The sequence below is a fragment of the Corylus avellana genome, chromosome ca1 (genome assembly GCF_901000735.1).
Source record: "Corylus avellana chromosome ca1, CavTom2PMs-1.0".
Taxonomy (NCBI): Eukaryota; Viridiplantae; Streptophyta; class Magnoliopsida; order Fagales; family Betulaceae; genus Corylus; species Corylus avellana.
The window spans coordinates 21,442,601-21,448,804 of NC_081541.1; positions in this window are offsets into that span (position 1 = coordinate 21,442,601).

The following is a 6,204-nucleotide window of genomic DNA, read 5'->3' on the forward strand; positions in this document are numbered from 1 at the left end:
GCTATTTTTTTTTTGTGATGTGCTTGTTTTATGCGTCAGAAATATATATATATATAATCTATATTTTATTTATATATATAATATAAATAAACCTGATATTAAAAAAAAATTAAGAAATATTGACGTGTCAAAGTGACACGTCAATATTTATTGACGTGTCAAAATGACACGTCAATAAATATTTAAATAATTTTTTTATAAATTAAATTGAATTTGAATTTCCTGATGTGTCAAATATTGACACGTTAGGAAATCCTGACGTGTTGAATGTAACACGTCAATATTTATTGACATGTTACATTCGACACGTAAAAAAAAAATTTGTTGACATGCCACTTTTGGCACGTCAATAATTATTGACGTGGCAAAATTTGGTTACTGTTTGCCACGTCTGTAACCATCCTGTTTTTTTGTAGTGAATGGCATATTTTTCTTTTTCTTTTTTTTTTCTTTTTCTTTTTTCTTTTTCTTCTTCGTCAGTTTGTGCAATGTTTGGTTCCCTTAAGCTTTCTAATTGACCCATGTAATGAATGTTAAGTCAATGACTCCAAAACCAAATAGTTTTAGGGCATTAGGTGTAGAGACACCCCTAGGACTTACTAAATCGAGTAAAAAAGGCTACGAAACCAAATTAACCATGACATTAACCAAATCAAAAATTTTCACCTTTTAACGTGAACACTCAATGCTTTGAGGCAAGAGGTCCAGTTACTTAGTGGAAAACTTTATATTTTTTTTCACATATATATATGCCAAAGTATTCATGTAATAAATCATCTAGTTCCACCAAATACATAGAAACATACACATCAAACTTCATGTCATACCCTATAAATTATGTGCTAATGTGCTTGTGTAAGATCAGATCAAACATGTGAATTCTCAACTGTTCTAAGCAAGTAACCAAACTGAAAAACTCAATTATTAGATCATGTGTTCAGAATTTTAAGCACACCAATGAAATCAAATCATAATTTTTAAGATCAACCAAAATTTTAAAACAAACATGATTATGCATTTTTTTTTTCTTTTCACAAACAACAACAAATAAAAATAAAATAAAATTGGGACAAAATGTGTGTAAAGTGTCTCTCATACCCCCAAACTTAAAGTACATATTGTCCCCCATGTGTCTATAACATGGAAAGAATTTACCCGAGATATAGACGAAATTGTCTAGAATAGTATGGCTCATAGCATACCCCCAAACTTGAACTGAAGCACACTTATCCTTGTAAAATAAAACACTAAACAAATAAAAAGGAAACAAAAATAAAACTAAAGAGAAAAATAAATTGAAAGACAAATAGAAAAATAACAGGATAAACTATGGGGTGCCTCCCAGTAGCGCTAAGTTTAACGTCTTCAGCCAGACTATACAGCAGCTTCAGTACTACTGGATGGAGGTGCGCTCAATCTCACTGCCGCATGGTAGCTCAAAGTTGTGGACAAAAACAGAGAAAAATTAAAACCACATAATAATAATAATAATAATAATAATAACTAACAGACTTTAAAAACATAAACATAAAAAAAAAGGCAAAATAAAAGAAAACAAAAAAACAAAAAAAATAAAAATAAAAATGAAAAATAAAAGCAAAATTGAAATCAGCAACTGCAGTACTACTGTCTAGCTGTGCGCTTGATCGCACAACTGTGCTCGATCTCCCTGGAGTGGGCGCTCGAGCGTACTGTCACAAAACATAAGCATATAAGGCTCGCATGAAGCAGTGCGCTCGATCGCAGTTTTTCGTTTCTATTTCTTCTGCAAATCTGATTTAATTTGTGGCAGTGCGATCGAGTGCAGTGGGACTACGCTCGATCGTACTGCCGCAAATTAAATCAGATTTGCAGACAGAAATAGAAACGAAAAACAAAACATAAAAATTAAACAAAACTAAACAGCAACATAAAACAAACAAAATTAAAAACTAAACAAAACAGAAAAAATAAATAAATAAATAAAAGAAACTAAATTAAACTAAAGGAAAAAAATTTATAGACATAATTTAACACAATCCCCGGCAACGGCGCCAAAAACTTGTTGTGCAAATATTTACTTAAATTAATAGGCAAATAATTGTACGTTTTACTTGCAAGTGCACAAGATCAAATGATAGTTTAGCAGGCAAATACGAGATCATTCTCACGAGGATTGGTAAATTATGCTGAGAAGTAATTTCCTATTTAATTAAACAGATAAAATTCAATTATCACGATTGAATTTAAAATAAAGAAATAAAATAAAAGATAAACTAAAACTAAAAAGGATTAGGGTTTTGATATCCACCATTAATCAGACTACTTAAGATAACAATATGCCAATGCGCCAATCATACCGGTATATTTAATGTTTGCCAACCTAAGGGTATGGGTGTCTAATCCTTATGCTATTGATTTCCCTAAGCAACAAATTAGGGATGGGTGTCTACTCTAATTCTTTTCTTTCTTAAAGGATTTAGCATGAATGTATACTAAGTTGTTCTTTAAGAAAGCACAAATCTGTGGAAATCGACAAACACATGAGGCCTAGGGCATGGGTGTCTTCTCCCAGTTCCCTATGTTGATTAACCCACGAACTCGGTGTGGATTTCTTTTGTTACTTTTATTAAACCTAGGACTCGATCATCCAAATTCATTTAATTAACTAGTCCATACCACATGCATATGTTGGCCAGACAAACACATAAGAGGAATTCAATATAACGAGAATTAATCAAGTTAAATACACCAAAATATAATTGTAGCAAAGGCACCAATATTGAAATCATAAATAGACATGATTTGGGCTTCAATCTAGCCCTACTTAAAATATAAACTACATAACAAAAATAAAAGGTGGAAGAGAGGAAAAACCCAAACTCCTTTTGATCTAGCCTTCAGTTCCTTTCCAAAGCTTGTGCCTCTTTCTCCACACTTAATCCTAGAAGCTAAGAGGTCTATTTATAAGCTTAAAGAAATCCTAGAGTCCCAACTAAACCTAGAAACCCTAATACAATCGTAGGTTTAAGTCCTTGTACATCAAGGACAAGAAAAACACTAATTTGGAAGGAAAGGGAGAGTCTGGCCGCCTCTGCTGTGTCTCCAGCGCAGGGGTGCGCTCGATCGCAACCCGTGCATGCTCGATCGCACATCTGCGATCGAGACTCTTCTAGTATGGGCACGATCACACATGGCTGCACTTGCTACTTGTCTTCTCTGGTTGTGCACTCGATCGTAGGGAACCTGCGATCGATTGCACTGCTAGGAACTCCAACTTTTCCTAAATTCTCTCTTTGAGCCCAAATCTTCCAGATTTACTTCTTTCTCTTCCAAAAACCTACAAAAGCTTGGAAAACACATAAAGGAACTAAAATAGCATAAATTAACCATACTAAAGAATTAGAACACATAAGTTTAAGGGCTAAAATATGAATATTTTAGCACTTAACACAGTTAGTGGTGAAATCAACTCCCTATTCTATCTCTCATTACTTTTTATCTTGATCTTTACTTTTATGTATTTAGTTATAATCAACACAAATCAAATTCTTTTAATTAAGTTATATTTAATCATGAAACCCTTGATGACAAAACCCAAGCAATCCTTGAGGTTCGACAGCCTCTGTATAGCCCTATCCTACAAGGATTCGTTCTATTGCAAGTGATTATTTTTATTATTGATATTTTTGGACACAAAAAGGCCACATAACATACCAAAATATATACATGTGTATGAGAATAACATAAAATCAGTGATTGAAGGATAAAGAGGTAGAGAATTAAGTGGTAGTATCCTAAGCCTTGATTTTGCTACAGAATATTTCATGGAGGAATCATAAGTCAAAAAGTTAAAGGGATTAATTGTTTTTAAATCAAAAATATTTATTGGATCTAGTCACATTCATTTAGTGGAATTAATTGTGATTAGAATATTGTTACGAAATAAATGTCAGGGTGACATGATTACGGACATATTCAAGCCAATAATATTTTCCCCTTTAGGTCCCTCACCAAGCTGATGTAATTTAACCATAAGGCTTTCTTATTTATTGGAGTAAGTGTTTTATTTAATTAAAACAGGGGCTAAATAGATTAGATGAAATTGGGCTTGGAATAAAACCTAGAGGCCCAATGAGCATAAGTGGAAAAACATAAGGCCAAAGTTTATTTACTAGGCCTATGTATAAGTGACGAGGAAAAAGGCTTGGGGTAAAACCCAAGCCCAATCCAAGAGCATGAAACCGTGTGGCCCATGGAGAGTGCACTATGGACCATATGGCCATAGCATGGAGGCTAGGATTTAATCCTAGCTGTTCATGCTACTCTAATATCAACCATTGGATTGATATTACATAGTTCTAATTGGATTAGAACCGCTCCTTTGTCCCACATTGCTTAAATCTGATTCACTACCTCCCTGCTTTGCCTATAAATAGAGAGAATCCTAGGGCTCTCAAATCATTCAATCAAGTATTCTTGATCATAGTTTTAAGATTTGAAGAGCCATGTAAGAGCCCACACTCTCTTGGTTATTATCAGTCCTTGGTGAGAAGATCTGGAGGTCTCTATGTTTGGAATAGGATTGCAAATAAAAGTATTTGCCCAGCGGAAGGAATCGAATTCTCATGCCAAGATCCTTTATGAAGAACATGTTCTTTATTGTTCAAGAACATGAAGAACAATTGTTTTTTTCTTGAAGAACACGAAAAAGAAGTTCTTCTTTCTTCTAGAACAAGTTCTTTTTTCTTCAATAACCAAGTAAGTGTTCTACTTTCATGAAATTTAGTTTTAAATAGCAATAGTTCTTCACATGTTCTTCATAAAGGATCTTGGCATGGGATTCCTTCCATTGTTCAAATACTTTGATTTGCAGTCTTATTCCCAACATGATATACCAGTATGTGCGGGATAACAACCATGGGCTTACTATATAGGTTAACTCTATGGTCAAATGTGTTTGTGTTAATATGGGCCTTGGATCCAATTGTTATTCCTGACCGGCGCAACCATGTTGATTGGTTGGTCACTACAGAACAAACATCAATAGTAGTGTGGGCCACCCGAGGTCAACTTCGGTTGGGCTACTAGTGATTGACAGTAGCATACAATATCTAGGGCACCAGTATTGTATTATAGGTGTCTTAGGATAGCGTCAACCCTGCCGAGAAGGGGTAATATCTTGGGTAGACCTTACAGTATGAATTGTGACATGATTATCATATTACAGCACATACTATATCTATATTGCATCCATGGCTAACTATCATCTCATAATGTTGCATATAATTTATAAAAAAATAAGTTCACCTTGTACATCATGTGCATTTACACTCACTATTAGGTTGTAGATTGGCCTAATTCAATGACCGTTCATGTAATGTTTATGTATTTAAAACTTTGAGTGTTTTTGCGTAAAACCTTAAGGGTTGTTTGTTGTGTAAAATATCTACCTAAATTAATAGGTAAATAATTGTACATTTTCCCTGCAAGTGCACAAGGTCAACATAGTAGTATATGGTGCAAGTAGAGGATCATTCCCACGAGGATTGCTGAATTTTTGTTTAAAAATAAATTCCTTAAGTAAAACAAAGATTAATTGTCTAAGTGATGATAATAAAAGGTAGGGCTTTGATATCCACCACTAATTATATTTAGCTAATATAACAATATGCCAATGCTTTGATCATGTTATGCATATCTAATGTTTGTCAACCTAAGGGCATGGCGTATACTCCTAAGGCTATAGATTTCCCTAAGCAACGAGTTAGGCATGGTGTATACTCTAACTTTTCTCTTTTTTAAGGGATTTAGCATGACGTATACTAAGTTGTTCCTTAGGAAAGCATATGTTTTATGGAAATCGACAAACACATGAGGCCTAGGGCATGGCGTATACTCCCCGTTCCCCATGTTGATTAACCCAAGAATCGCGGTGTGGATTCTTTTGTTACTTCTATTAATCCCAAAACTCGGCCATCCAAATTGATTTAACTAACTAGTCAATACCACATACATATGTTGATCAGGCACACACATATGAGGAATTCATGCAAGTAGGTGTTAATCAAGTTAAATAGCACAACAAGATCATTACAATGGCGCCAATATTAAAATATTAACTAAACATAACTAGGGCTTCAATCAAGCCTTACTAATTAATTTAGCTACACATAAAATTGATGTTAAACATCTTCATAAAGAAAAGAAAAGAAAGGGAAAGAA